The 14,464-nt window shown below is 48.9% G+C and overlaps 1 pseudogene; it reads left to right on the top strand.

Moving 5' to 3' along the window:
* The window catches only part of LOC136640514 (zinc finger protein 208-like), a 74,942-nt pseudogene that overhangs the window by 15,828 nt on the left and 44,650 nt on the right, over window positions 1–14,464 (top strand).

Below are 14,464 nucleotides of genomic sequence, written 5' to 3'. Positions count from 1 at the left end.
CCCCCCTCAAGCGTCTCTTTTCTAGGCTGAAGAGGCCCAAACGCCGTAGCCTTTCCTCATAAGGAAGGTGCCCCAGCCCCGTAATCATCTTAGTCGCTCTCTTTTGCACCTTTTCCATTTCCACTATGTCTTTTTTGAGATACGGCGACCAGAACTGGACACAATACTCCAGGTGTGGCCTTACCATCGATTTGTACAACGGCATTATAATACTAACCGTTTTGTTCTCAATACCCTTCCTAATGATCCCAAGTATAGAATTGGCCTTCTTCACTGCCACCGCACATTGGGTCGACACTTTCATCAAACTGTCCACCACCACCCCAAGATCTCTCTCCTGGTCTGTCACAGACAGCTCAGAACCCATCAGCCTATATCTAAAGTTTTGATTTTTTGCCCCAATGTGCATGACTTTACACTTACCGACATTGAAGCGCATCTGCCATTTTGCTGCCCATTCTGCCAGTCTGGAGAGATCCTTCTGGAGCTCCTCACAATCACTTCTGGTCTTTACCACTCTGAAAAGTTTGGTGTCGTCTGCAAACTTAGCCACTTCACTGCTCAACCCTGTCTCCAGGTCATTTATGAAGAGGTTGAAAAGCACCGGTCCCAGGACAGATCCTTGGGGCACACCGCTTTTCACCTCTCTCCATTGTGAAAATTGTCCATTGACACCCACTCTCTGCTTCCTGGCCTCCAACCAGTTCTCAATCCACGAGAGGACCTGTCCTCTAATTCCCTGACTGTGGAGTTTTTTCAGTAGCCTTTGGTGAGGGACCGTGTCAAACGCCTTCTGAAAGTCCAGATATATAATGTCCACGGGTTCTCCCGCATCCACATGCCTGTTGACCTTTTCAAAGAATTCTATAAGGTTTGTGAGGCAAGACTTACCCTTACAGAAGCCATGCTGACTCTCCCTCAGCAAGGCCTGTTCGTCTATGTGTTTTGAGATGGGAGGATGTTTAAAAAATGAAGTCAGTTTTTCCTTCTGTCCCACCTCCCTCCACTCTGTCCTTGGGAAGGGAAATGGCATGTCCCTCTCTCCCTCCCTTCCTGGCATTGGAGCAATGGGGCAGATTCTGAGATCTCAAGGAGAAGGTGAAGAGTCATTGGGGAGAAAATATATGAAGCGGGGGAGACGGGAACATGCAAACAGCAGCGAGGCTGTTTCCGGATCCGTCCAAAGACCCATGGAGTCAGCAGCATTCCAACAGTGGCCACCAGGAAGCCCCAAAGCAGCATCTTTGTCCTCAGTGGTATACTGCTGCTGTCGATGGAGGCTCTACATTACTGGGCCAAGAGTTCATTTACTTCTCTTCTTCTATATTAGAATGTAAGAACTCTGGCTGGATCAGACTCAAGGTTTGTCAAGTCCAGTCAGATGTCTGTGGGTGGCCCCCAAACAGGGCAGGGAGGCAGGTCCTCCGAGAGGGATTTTATCAGGGGGTAGAGAGCTTCTTTTCGGCCCCATTGCAAAGGGGGAGGGGAGAGGATGAAATAGAGTGCAGGAGGGTGGTGACAAGGGCGGGCAAGCCTTTCCCCAAAGGCTGCAGAGAAGACCCCCTGAGCATCTCTGGCCAGATTACCAGGAGAGGCAGATGCTTGCAGGACAGATCTGAACCTGCCTCTTTCCCTTCTGCACCCCAGACCAATACCCAGAGCTCGTCCTCCTTTGCACTGGGTCCAGGGGTGGCAGGGCATCAAGGGCACCCAGAAGCCTCCTCCCTCCCCAAAGGCTGCAGCAAAGGTAGTGTGAGTGTCTTTGACAAAAGCAACAAAGAACTACACCTCCCAGCATGCTCTGGATCCATGCTCAAGCATCCCTGGGACTCATGCTCCGCCTCTCTTGCCTCTTTGGAGGAGGTCTTGGCAGAGGCTGGCAAAGGAGAAGCACCTGGTTGCTTTGCTACCCCGAATGACAGGCAGGCCCTTCCCTTTGCATTCTGCACTGGAGGAGAGTCTGTGGCTGCAGAGGTGGGTGGTCTGTGCGACACCCAGGAATAGTGCAGTGGGGAGGGGAGGCTCTTCCCTTGGGTGCATTCAGAGTACCTGGCCTGTTGTACTGGGGAGGGGGAATGGCTCGCCTGTGGACCTCCCTGTGCTGGAGGAGGGAGGGAGAGGACGATCCCCTGTTCTGAGCACAGATTCTCTCTGGGGAAACTTCCTAGAAATGGCTGCGCCAATGATCACAACCACAAAGGCGGTTGCTGTTGGAGTGTGGGGTGTTTAATAGTGGGCAAGATAGCCATTGATGGGCCACCTCTGGTTCCTATCACACATTTTCCAACACAACACCTAATGCCATAATTTCTTCAGAGGTTGGGGAAGAGAGGAGACCAAAATCCAGACCTCCCCCTTGAGACTTTCACTCCAGAATGTCTCCATCTGCTGCCTTCCAGGGTTTGGGACAGGACGTGATGCTGAGAAGACCCAGCCCTGACATGCCTTGTTCTTTCTGCTCCCACAGACTGCAGACTGGCAACCCGGATTCAGTGTGGATCAGCAATTCCTCTCTCGGACTTCCAAATGGGTACCGCAGATCCAGCTCAGGTATGGAGTTTTAGGAGTACGTTGGTAGTTCTCTGGTGGGGAGCCACGAGCAGGACAGTTGCGACACGTGTAAAAGTCTTTTGCCGCTTACAGACAATACAGCAAAAGGCCACTGTGAACATTTAAAATGTTGATTTATCAAGTATCTCAGTGGAAAAAATTAAGATTAAGTCATTTCTGCCCAATGCTGCATCTGCACAACAAGGATCAAACAGGCACACCTGTGGGTTGGGTTAAAGAAGGAAGGAAGTTGAAAAAAAGGAGTTCTAGAAAGGCTATGGTAGTTTTTCAAACTGTGGGTCAGGACCCACTAGGCCAGTTTCAGGTGGGTCCCCATTCATTTCAATATTTTATTTTTAGTATATTAGACTTGATGCTCGCCTGGGATGTGACTGCATTTCGGGAAATGTGACAGACCTGTACTTTTAAGAAGCTACAGTCAGGGAATTAGAGGACAGGTCCTCTCGTGGATTGAGAACTGGTTGGAGGCCAGGAAGCAGAGAGTGGGTGTCAATGGGCAATTTTCACAATGGAGAGAGGTGAAAAGCGGTGTGTCCCAAGGATCTGTCCTGGGACCGGTCCTTTTCAACCTCTTCATAAATGACCTGGAGACAGGGTTGAGCAGTGAAGTGGCTAAGTTTGCAGACGACACCAAACTTTTCAGAGTGGTAAAGACCAGAAGTGATTGTGAGGAGCTCCAGAAGGATCTCTCCAGACTGGCAGAATGGGCAGCAAAATGGCAGATGCGCTTCAATGTCAGTAAGTGTAAAGTCCTGCACATTGGGGCAAAAAATCAAAACTTTAGATATAGGCTGATGGGTTCTGAGCTGTCTGTGACAGATCAGGAGAGAGATCTTGGGGTGGTGGTGGACAGGTCGATGAAAGTGTCGACCCAATGTGCGGTGGCAGTGAAGAAGGCCAATTCTATGCTTGGGATCATTAGGAAGGGTATTGAGAACAAAACGGTTAGTATTATAATGCCGTTGTACAAATCGATGGTAAGGCCACACCTGGAGTATTGTGTCCAGTTCTGGTCGCCGCATCTCAAAAAAGACATAGTGGAAATGGAAAAGGTGCAAAAGAGAGCGACTAAGATGATTACGGGGCTGGGGCACCTTCCTTATGAGGAAAGGCTACGGCGTTTGGGCCTCTTCAGCCTAGAAAAGAGACGCTTGAGGGGGGACATGATTGAGACATACAAAATTATGCAGGGGATGGACAGAGTGGATAGGGAGATGCTCTTTACACTCTCACATAATACCAGAACCAGGGGACATCCACTAAAATTGAGTGTTGGGCAGGTTAGGACAGACAAAAGAAAATATTTCTTTACTCAGCGCGTGGTCGGTCTGTGGAACTCCTTGCCACAGGATGTGGTGCTGGCGTCTAGCCTAGACGCCTTTAAAAGGGGATTGGACGAGTTTCTGGAGGAAAAATCCATTATGGGGTACAAGCCATGATGTGTATGCGCAACCTCCTGATTTTAGGAATGGGTTAAGTCAGAATGCCAGATGTAGGGGAGAGCACCAGGATGAGGTCTCTTGTTATCTGGTGTGCTCCCTGGGGCATTTGGTGGGCCGCTGTGAGATACAGGAAGCTGGACTAGATGGGCCTATGGCCTGATCCAGTGGGGCTGTTCTTATGTTCTTATGTTCTTAAGCTACTATGTATATTCACTTTACAATGATTGTAAATGGGACTTAACCCTGGGTAAGTGTGGGTAGGGTTGCAGCCTAGGAGTGTTAAAACTTTTCCCTGCTTGATGATGTCACTTCCGGTCATGACATCGTTTCCAGTGGGTCCTGACAGATTCTGGTCTACTGGTCCAAGCAGTATTGTCTTCAGCAGGTCTGTAGCCGTAACAGGAAGCTACACACCTCCTGCCATAAATTTTTCCACGATAAATCCACGTTCACCATCCAAGGCAGGAATACTCTGCTTCACGCATAGGAGGCTGAGATATGGAGTCAGCCCCTCAGTCAGCCTGTCCCAGGCTGCGTTCCCTGACTGGCAGCAACACCCCAAGAGTCCCAGGCAGGGCCTGGCTTGGCTGAAATCCTGGACACTTCAGTTGGAGATTTCACAGATTGACAGAACAATCCTAATTGTGCCTGTAGCGGTCCCTGCACTGGCCAAAGGTGTTGTAAATGTGCCATGTGGAAGATATGCAATACCACAAGAGTAGGCAGGTCTGGCCGGTGGGGGGGGGGCTGGTACCCTGCTGGTGTTCTATCCAGGCCACTGGCAGAGGTACGTACACTGCAGAGCGGTGCAGCGGCTTTCGGAGGGTGGTGAAAGTTCCGGCGGTGGAAGGGGGTGTTTCTTGGCAGGGGCAGATTGGGGGTGGTTGAACTGGGCCTGGGAGGGGGGCAGGATCAGCAGATGTCTCCTCTGCCGTATCCTGACCTCTCTCCAGGGTGAGCCAGTGCTACACTAGGATGCTTGGATGTCTGCCAGCTATATAGCTAGCTAATTGGGTAAGAGGCACTTTTTTCAAGTGGGTGCTCCTCTTTTTAGCAGGGGGAGAGTAACTGGCCCACCTCACCCCAGCAGTGTCTGTTCTAGTGGCTGTCTGTTGGTGTTCTTTTTGCATCCTTTTAGATTGTGAGCTCTTTTGGGACAGGGAGCCATTTAGTTATTTGATTTTTCTCTGTAAACCGCTTTGTGAACTTTTAGTTGAAAAGCGGTATATAAATACTGTTAATAATAATAATAATAATATAGCTGGTGGAGATTTGACTAACCCCATAGGTCTGGCTGGGATGTTACTTGTGGTAAGAGGAAAAACTCCCCTCTAGCCGCTTCCTCACCTGTGCTGGCTGCTGTGCAGGCCTTGCTTGGACGTCTTGCTTGTGCCGGTGCAGGTTAGAACTGGACTGCCCATCACTGAAGAATAAGGCCTCCCTCCTTGAAAGACTCGACAGGATATTGATGAGAACTGTCCTCTCCTAGCAAATCATCTGAAATCTTCCCTCCTGACAGCAGCCATGTAAGCAGAACAGCACACAGGATGCCAATGAGAAGAGCAAATGCCCAGCTTCCTTGTTCAGCTGCTGAAAAAACTATCTGGATCCATGATTAGGAAAAGATTATACTTGATGCTTGAAAATACTTGCAGGCTTCTTCTGGTGAGGAAGGGAAGTGTGGATGTTTTGTCTGGATTGGGAGCCACTCATTTCCTGCCTGTGCCAGAGATGCGGGGGAAGGTCTGGGGTCCTGGACACTGTCTGAGGGTGTTTTGTTCTTGCAGGGTCTGGTGATTTTCAAGGATGTGGCCGTGCATTTCACCGAGAATGAGGCAGCTCTGCTGGACCCAGACCAAAGAGCCTTGTACAGGGACGTCATGCTGGAGAATTACCTGAATGTGGCCTCTGTGGGTAAGGGGGCTCCTTCCTTCATGTGGCCAATGGCTTTTTCTAGCCTTTTTCATTTTCAGGAAGACTTTTTCCCTTCCTCTGAAACAGGAAGTGGCATACTACGGCCCATGAGCTGCATCTGGTCTGCTAAACAACACCACCCAGCCTTGTGAGGCCCCAAAGCCAGTGGAAGGCCCCAGCCCCAAAGACCATGCTGTGCCTCCCTCTCCTTTTCTTCCTTGATATATGGCAGCTACAAGGCAGGGGGGAGTCGATATCATGATCATGGGGTGAAAGCCTTCCACTAAGCACAGGGTGAACCCATTCAGCACATAACTGGGACACTGATGGCACTTCTGCTGCCAAGCTCAAGGGGGGGGGAGAGCACCTCCTTCTGAGAACTCCTGCATTCATCTCTCTGTGATTCAGGCCCTGTGATTCTGAGGTTTGTTCAGAACACAATATGGATAGCATACAGCTTGCTATGCTTGACGGAGTGCGCTAGTCATGAGTCATGAGGCTTCGTACCACCGAGATAAAACTTAACTGGGACTCCCCAGCATCACCTCTCATGCAACAAGGCAAGATTCCAAAAGGCTCTGAGAAGGAGCAGAGGGAGGTGAGCCCAGCAGCCTGGAGCACCAGCATCAAACAGGTAGAACCAGCTTGGATTGCAAAGTGCCCACAAAGTGTGGAACATGAGATGGAATCAGGGTTGAGTGCCCACCTCTTGGGGGGTGCAACATCACAGAGCCAAGCCAGATGGATCTGCCTCCAGTATGAACTTGAGCTGAACTGAACTGCATCCATAAAGTGAATTGGAGCAGGATTCAAGGCATGTCTATTCAGAAGTAAGTCCCAGTGTGTCCAGTGGGGTTTCTCTCCAGAAGGAAAAGGAGTGCAGCCTGCAGGCATAAACGGGACTGTGTGCATGACTGTGGTCATGGGGGGGAGAGGAAGAAGGGAAATCATTTTCCAGAGAGGTGGTTTAAGGGCTGGTCATTGTTAATGCTGCGATCTGTTCTTGCCCCACGCTTCAAGAGGGACGTGGAGAAGCTGGCGCAGGGATCACACCCTCCATTTGGATTCCTTGGAAATGGCTGAGTTTTGTGTGCCACGCAGTTGTGTGTCTTTCTTGTCTTTCTTACTTGTGGCGTAATGTATAGCTAAACTACCAGGCGTTCTCCTTCACTTACAATCCATAATTTAAATCGTGTGTCTAATTCATATTAGAAGCTATGCTTTGTAATAATAAAATCTGCAGAATTTATTATTTAAGTGAAACAAACATTCATAGTTTGTTGAGTTTTTTTATTCTTCCCTTCAATTATTAGATATAGGGATGACCGCAGCTCACTCTCCACTCCCAGACGCGGCCTTTGGCCATGGTCCAGAAGAAGTTTGCTGAGCCCTGCTGTCAAAGATGATTTCACTCCTTTGGTTTCTTCTCTGCCTTCACAGGGACAGCTCTGAGGGTTCATGGACCTCCAGCTGAACTTATTGTTCTCTTCTCCTTCCCAAGGGCGATTTCCAGCCGCCAAGCCTGACCTCGTTGCCCGGCTGGAACAGGGGGAAGATCCGTGGGTGCCCGAAGCTCAGGGACTGGATGAAGAGGCCTCTGGCTTTTGTCGGGGTAAGCGATCAAAACCCAAAATAATAATGCAGCTTTCCCTTTAGCGCGTGCGTGCCCAAACCCCGGCCCGGGGGCTTCTTGTGGCCCTCGGAGGCTCCCAATCAGGCCCTTGGGGAGCCCCCAGTCTCCAATGAGCCTCTAGCCCTCCAGAGACTTGCTGGAGCCCATGCTAGCCCGACACAACTGCTCTCAGCCTGAGGGCAACTGTTCGACTTCTCATCTGAACTGTGGGACGAGGGCTCCCTCCACTACTTGCTGTTTCATTTCCAAAATCAGGAGGTTGCACATACCCATCACGGCTTGTAGCCTGTGATGGAACTTTCCCTCCAGAAATTTTTCCAATCCCCTTTTAAAGACATCTGGGCCAAACGCCATCACATCATGTAGCAAGGAGTTGCAGAGACTAATTACACATTGGATAAAGAAATGTTTTTCTTTTGTCTGCCCTCACTCTCCTGACACTCAATATTAGTGGATGTTCCCTGGCTCTGGTGTTGTGTGAGAGGGAAAAGAGTCCACCTTGTCCAGGGGTCCACAACCTTAAACACTCAAAGAGCCATTTGGCCCCTTTTTGCGGAGGAAAAAAAACCTCGGGAGCCACAAAACCCTTTTGACATCTAAAATGAAAATAACACTGCATATATAGTTTTTTTTATTACCTTTATGCTCTTATAGGTTCCATTTTTATAATGTAGCCCCCTCTTGTAGCTTTTAATTAGTTTTGTCATACATTCTTGTCCTGTGTATTCAGACGCCTGGTCCTCTATGGTGTTTTGCCTGATTCCAAGGCCATTCTCTGCCTGGAGAATTATGCCCACTTTAAGCAAATTAGCTCCCCTTCTTTCCCCCAACAAATGACCCTGGTTCTGCCCTGCAGTCCTGCTGGACACCACCTCCAGGGTAGCTCACCTGTTCAACCTGCAGAGGTCCTCTCTCCTGCCAGCAGCTTCCCACCACTACAGCAGACCCTGGGTCCTCAGCAGGTCTTGGGCACAGCAGCCACACACCAAACTCCAGTGTCTCCAGCAGTCCATTAGTCACAAAGTCAGAGTATCCAGGGCAGAGTCCAAAGTCAATAAGCCAAGTCACAGTCCAAAGTCAGATTCCAAAGTAAGTAAGTCAAATCAGTCAGAGTATCCAAGTCAAAGTCAATAAGACAAGTCAGTCTCCCCTCCAACCTGCACTCCTTCTCCAACCGACACCCCCCTTCCTGCCTGAGGTGCTCCTTATATCCCTGAGGGCCCTATTGCCTTCAAGTGGCTGCAGCTGTGCAGCACACTCTGCTGGATGCCCAGGCCTTACCCTTAAAGGGGCCACAGCTGACACCACATCTACCTCCTCACCAGATCTTCCAGGATTCCAATACATATGGTGGTTATGACATCTGCTTATCTTACATGGATACTAAAGAACTCCCCCCACCTTCCAGAGGCACCCTGCTGGAAGGAAAAAAGGACACAGACTCCAGAGGTGGGGAAAAGAAGCCAGAGATGGGCGGGAAGGTGGGGGGGACAGCCACAGGCCAGCTTCTGCCCTGCCTGCCAGCTTCTGCCCTGCCTGCCCTCCCTCACTCAGGCTGCAACCCTCTCCACACTATCCTGGGAGTAAGCCCCATTGACTACAATGGGACTTCTGAGCAGACAAGTTGGTTGGAGCTCTCAGGTTGCAGTCCTCTCCACACTTTCCTAGGAGGAAGCCTCACTGACTACTTGTGAGTAGACCTGCATAGGAGGGGGCTGAGGCTGCAGCCCTCCACATCTTCCTGGGAGGAAGCCCCACTGACTACAGCAGGGCTTACTTGTGAGTAGACCTGCACAGGAGGGGGTTGAGGCTACAGCCCTCCACACTTTCCTGGGAGTAGCCCAGGGACTACAACGGGGCTTGCTCACGAACAGACCTGCTGGGCGCGGGCTCCCACTCACCCGTCCTTGTGCCTGGACCTTGAGCAGGCTCCAAGGCTGCAATCCCAGGCACCCTTTCCTGGGAGTAAGCCTCATCCACTGTAATGGGGCTTACAACTGAGTAGACTTGCATGGGAGCAGGCTTTAAGGCTGCAATCCCAGGCACCCTTTCCTGGGAGTAAGCTTCATCCGCTGTAATGGGGCTTACAACTGAGTAGACACACATGGGAGCAGGCTTTAAGGCTGCAATCCCAGGCACCCTTTCCTGGGAGTAAGCCTCATCCGAAGTAATGGGTCTTACTACTCAGTAGACACACAGGATGTCTCCTCTGCTGTGGAGGAAAAGCCTCTCCTTGCACTGAGTGGGGACCTGCTCAGGGAAAGGTGGGCTGCAAGGAATCGCAATGGCTGAGAAGGAGGGCGTCCTGCTGGAGGGTTGGGGAAGGGAAAAACAGGGAGCTTAAGCCTGCAGAAGGGCAAAATTAAAAAGGGAAACCAATGTGGGGCAGGTGGGGGTGAAGGGAGAGGAGGGCAGTGAGCTCAGGGGGCGGAGGGAAGCAGCCTGCCCTCCCAACACAGGTGCTTCCTGTCACCCCCTTTGCGACTTTCACCCAGAGGAGCCGCAACAGACAGCTGAAAGAGCCGCAGGTTGCCGACCCCTGATCTTGTCCATCCCCTACATAATTTTGTACATCTCCATCATGTCCCCTCTCAGGTGCCTCTTTTCTAGACTGAAGAGCCCCAAATGCTGCAGCCTTTCCTCATAAGGAAGGTGCCCCATCATTTTGGTTGCTCTCTTCTGCACCTTCTCCATTTCCACTATATTCTTTTTGAGATGCGTTGACCAGAACTGGACGAGATTGAACCTTTCTCCCTGCTGTGCTGCTTCAAATCCCCCCCTTCTGTGGAAACGCATTCAAAACGTTTCCTGGTCTGCTACAGTGGCACTGCCCACTCTAGCACTGGCTGGATTCCTACCAATTCATCCTGCTGGGGGTGGAGACCAGGCTAAGCTGCCTAATCTGTGTTCTTGTTGAGATGGAAGGTGGGCGGCAGACAAGGCAGCCCTTCTCCAGTGAGCCTTGGTGGATATTCTGCCTTCTCTCTCACGACAACTGCCAAAAGTATTAGCATTGACTCACAGAATTCAGGTCCACAAGATGTGATAATGGCACAAAGCAGATAGCTTTAAAAGCAGTGGGAAAGATCCTTGGGATCAGGTTGTATCCATTACTACTAGTCACAACAGCTGTGTGGAACCTCTAGTTTCAAGATTTCCTTTGAATCCCAGTTGCTCAGAATCAACAATAGGAGAGGACTGCTGGCCAAGACGATCTGCCTTGGTTCCCCTGAGCCCTCTTGTCTGGCCAACACTGGAAGCGGGAGGCTGGGCTCTGGGCTCTTCTTTTATATTTTTTGAAGTGTTTTTGCAACTGCATTTTCCTCTTAATAGATGCTAATTAATATTTGTATTGTGTTTTGATCTCTATGAGCTGCCTTGGAGGTTCTTATTCAAAGATAGCCTATAAATATTTGTAATGTATAAATCATAAGGCTGCTGTGGGTTCTGGAAGAACTGCCAGATCCTGGCCCCATCTTCTCCTGCCCACCTACCCACCTTCCCCATGCCCCCCAGACTCCTACGCCGGCCTGGAAATGCCAGCGCAAACTTATCTTCCTCTATCACTGTGGAGGCTGGATGCAGCCTCTGTAGTCTGATGCACATTCCTGCACTGGCCTAGCTGACTTCCACAGAGGTGCAAATATGTTTTACAACACGTTTGTGACCCTCCCAGGCCAGTGCAAAGGACTTGCATCGGCCCAGGGTGCAATTAGGATTGCACCGTGAGTGTGCTTTCGCCTTCTTTGACTCTCTTCCTCTGTTTAGTCTCTCTTCCTCCTACTCTCAGGTCAAGTCTGGTCAAGTTGGAGTCAACCTGTTTAGAGTTGAGCTTTAGTACCCTCTCCAAATTTTGCCTTCATGCTTTGATTGATTGATTGATTGCCCTCACTTAGCTCCTGTTTCCCAATTTACTGGACCATTAAATTATGTTCTAACATAGATTAAGTTCTAAATTGGGTTAAGAATAAGGTAAATTTCAATAAAGTAGAAAAGCTTCCTCATTTTTCTCCTCTGTTTTTTTTACTTTCAAAGTGCCTCTGCCTTGAGCTCTTACTCTCCAGTAGACTCTGCTACTCCTCAGAGTAGGCCTATGTAGACTTGGGATGTAACTCCCTTCAGAATCAGCTCCCTGTCTAAAGTCTGCCTTACTGCTTTTAATTAAGTAAGCACTTATGGAATACTTTTATTGTGCTCACCCAGCTCCTGTGCCCCAAATTATTGAAATTTAGAAGTCCTCCCTCAGGTGAGATGAAGTGCTAACTTTAGGTAAAGCTTAGAAAACAGAGAGTACACTTACCTTCTCTTATCCCTCCTTCTGCTGCTTTTTATCTCCTAAACGTAGAAAGTACATTTACCTTCTCTTACTCCTCCTCCTCCTCCTCTCCTAAACGTATAGGGTACATTTGACTTCTCCTTCTCTTCCTCCTTCTCCTTGTATAGATGCTTAACTTGCTCTGTCTTACTTGGCACTTCATTCCAGGAGGCCACCATTCCTGTCCTGCCTTTCTGGGAATGGTCCATTTATCTTAAATTCATAGCATTTGCAAAATACATCCAATACACTAGACCAGTCCAGTGCTTCTTAAACCTTTTCCCACTGGGACCCACACTGAAAGTGACACTCTGTTGGGACCCAGCTTTCTGAGCCTTAAGAAAGAGTTTCACTTTACCAGCCATTCAGGCCTCTGTTTTTCTCCTTTGTAATAGGGTGAGGGGAAGGTCCACATTCTGGAGCGTTTTATCGAATCAGAACCATTGTCATGACCTTGCATTCCCCTTTGCCTTACCTTCAGTAAGAGCTAAGGTACATGCACCTACCCACAAGTAAATATGCATCACTCTGTTTCACTTTCCATAGGGCTCTAAACTTTTTCCTTGTCAGCATGGGGGGGGGGGGAAGAACTTCCTTCTCAAGAGTGTGTTGGGGACTGTGTTCATAGAACATTTTGGTAGCATTGCTTCCCTCTCAGCCTGCTCTTCAATGTTAACCAAGGTAGGTTTGCATACTCATGAGTAAACATGTCCATGCTGCTCCGTTTCCATAGGGCTCAGTACATTTTCCTTGTCAGCTATCAGCTTGTCAGTTACTAAAAATGACAGGCTGAAAAACTCATCAAAAATCATATAGTGGCCCATAGTTTGGGAACCAGTGCACTAGAATAATTAAAACTTACCAGTGAATCAGTAAACAAAAATACTGATCTAACCAAGGACTGGGCAGAGGTTGGCAAGATTCTGCTTTGTTTGCCACCAAAACCCTGAATTCCACAAGCAGAACTAAACAAATAGTGGCTGGATATATACCCAGAATGCCTCTGAGAACAAGAACTTAGACATGCCATTTCTCTATTCATATACTGAAAATATTTTGTTTTGTTCCAGGAAGCAGCAGACCAGATAATGAGGATCAGGGACAGACCTACTGGGTGTCATCAAAAACTGTCATGCATGATGTACAAGACGTGACCTTCAGAGAACAAGGCAGAACAGAGAAGAAGGAGCAAAGACAGACAGGGAAATGGAGAAATCAATGGGAAGCTTTTCAGGGAGGAAATGTCATTCTGGTAGAACCAGAAAAAGAAAACGGAGAGAGCGAGGAACAAGGCACTCAAGGTGCAAAAGCATTCAGGAGTAAATCACAATTGAGAAGTCAAAGAAACTACACAGGGGTGAAGAAGTATAAATGCTTGGAGTGTGGAAAGAGCTTCAGTCAGAGCTCAACCATGACTGCACATCAAAGAAGAATCCACAAGGGTATGAAGCCATATAAGTGCTTGGAATGTGGAAAGAGCTTCAGTCGAAACAGAGACCTGACTGTGCATGAAAGAACCCACACAGGGGAGAAGCCCTATAAATGCATGGAGTGTGGAAAGAGCTTCAGTACACGCTCATACCTGGCAGTGCATCAAAGGACCCACACAGGGGTGAAACCCTATAAATGCTTGGAGTGTGGAAAGGGCTTCAGTCAGAGATCACACCTGGCTGTGCATCAAGGAAACCACACAGGAGAGAAACCCTGTAAATGCTTGGAGTGTGAAAAGAGCTTCAGTATGCGCTCATACCTGGCAGTGCATCAAAGAACCCACAAGGGGAGAAACCCTATAAATGCTCTGTGAAATGAGCTTCATAGACCGTAGAAGACTAACTGGACATCGAAGTACCCACACAGGGGAGAAACCCTATAAATGCTCCAAATGTGAAAAGAGCTTCACTGACCATGGAACACTGACTAGACATCAAAGAACCCACACAGGGGAGAAACCCTATAAATGCTTGGAGTGTGGAAAGAGCTTCAGTATGAGCTCCATCCTGACTGTTCATCAAAGAATTCACACAGGGGTGTAACCCTATAAATGCTTGGAGTGTGGAAAGGGCTTCAGTCAGAGATCACACCTGGCAGTGCATCAAAGAACCCACACAGGGGAGAAACCCTATAAATGCTCCGAATGTGAAAAGAGCTTCATTGATCTTGGAACACTAACTGGACATCAAAGAACCCACACAGGGGAGAAACCCTATAAATGCATGGAGTGTGGAAGAAGCTTCAGTTCACGCTCACACCTGGCAGTGCATCAAAGAACCCACACAGGGGAGAAACCCTATAAATGCTCCAAATGTGAAAAAAGCTTCACTGACTTTGGAACACTAACTAGACATCAAAGAACCCACACAGGGGAGAAAGCCTATAAATGCTTGGAGTGTGGAAAGAGATTCAGTCAGAAAACACAGAAGAGCTTCAGAAGATGCTCATACCTGGCAGTGCATCAAGGAACCCACACAGGGGAAAAACCCTATAAATGCATGGAGTGCGGAAAGAGCTTTAGTACACGCTCATACCTGGCAGTGCATCAAAGAACTCACACAGGGGAGAAACCCTATAAATGCTACAAGGGTGAAATGA

This window comes from Tiliqua scincoides, chromosome 2 (assembly GCF_035046505.1).
Source record: "Tiliqua scincoides isolate rTilSci1 chromosome 2, rTilSci1.hap2, whole genome shotgun sequence".
In the NCBI taxonomy this organism is placed as follows: Eukaryota; Metazoa; Chordata; class Lepidosauria; order Squamata; family Scincidae; genus Tiliqua; species Tiliqua scincoides.
Note: the sequence above shows the minus strand (reverse complement) of the source record. Positions and strands in the feature narration are given on the sequence as shown.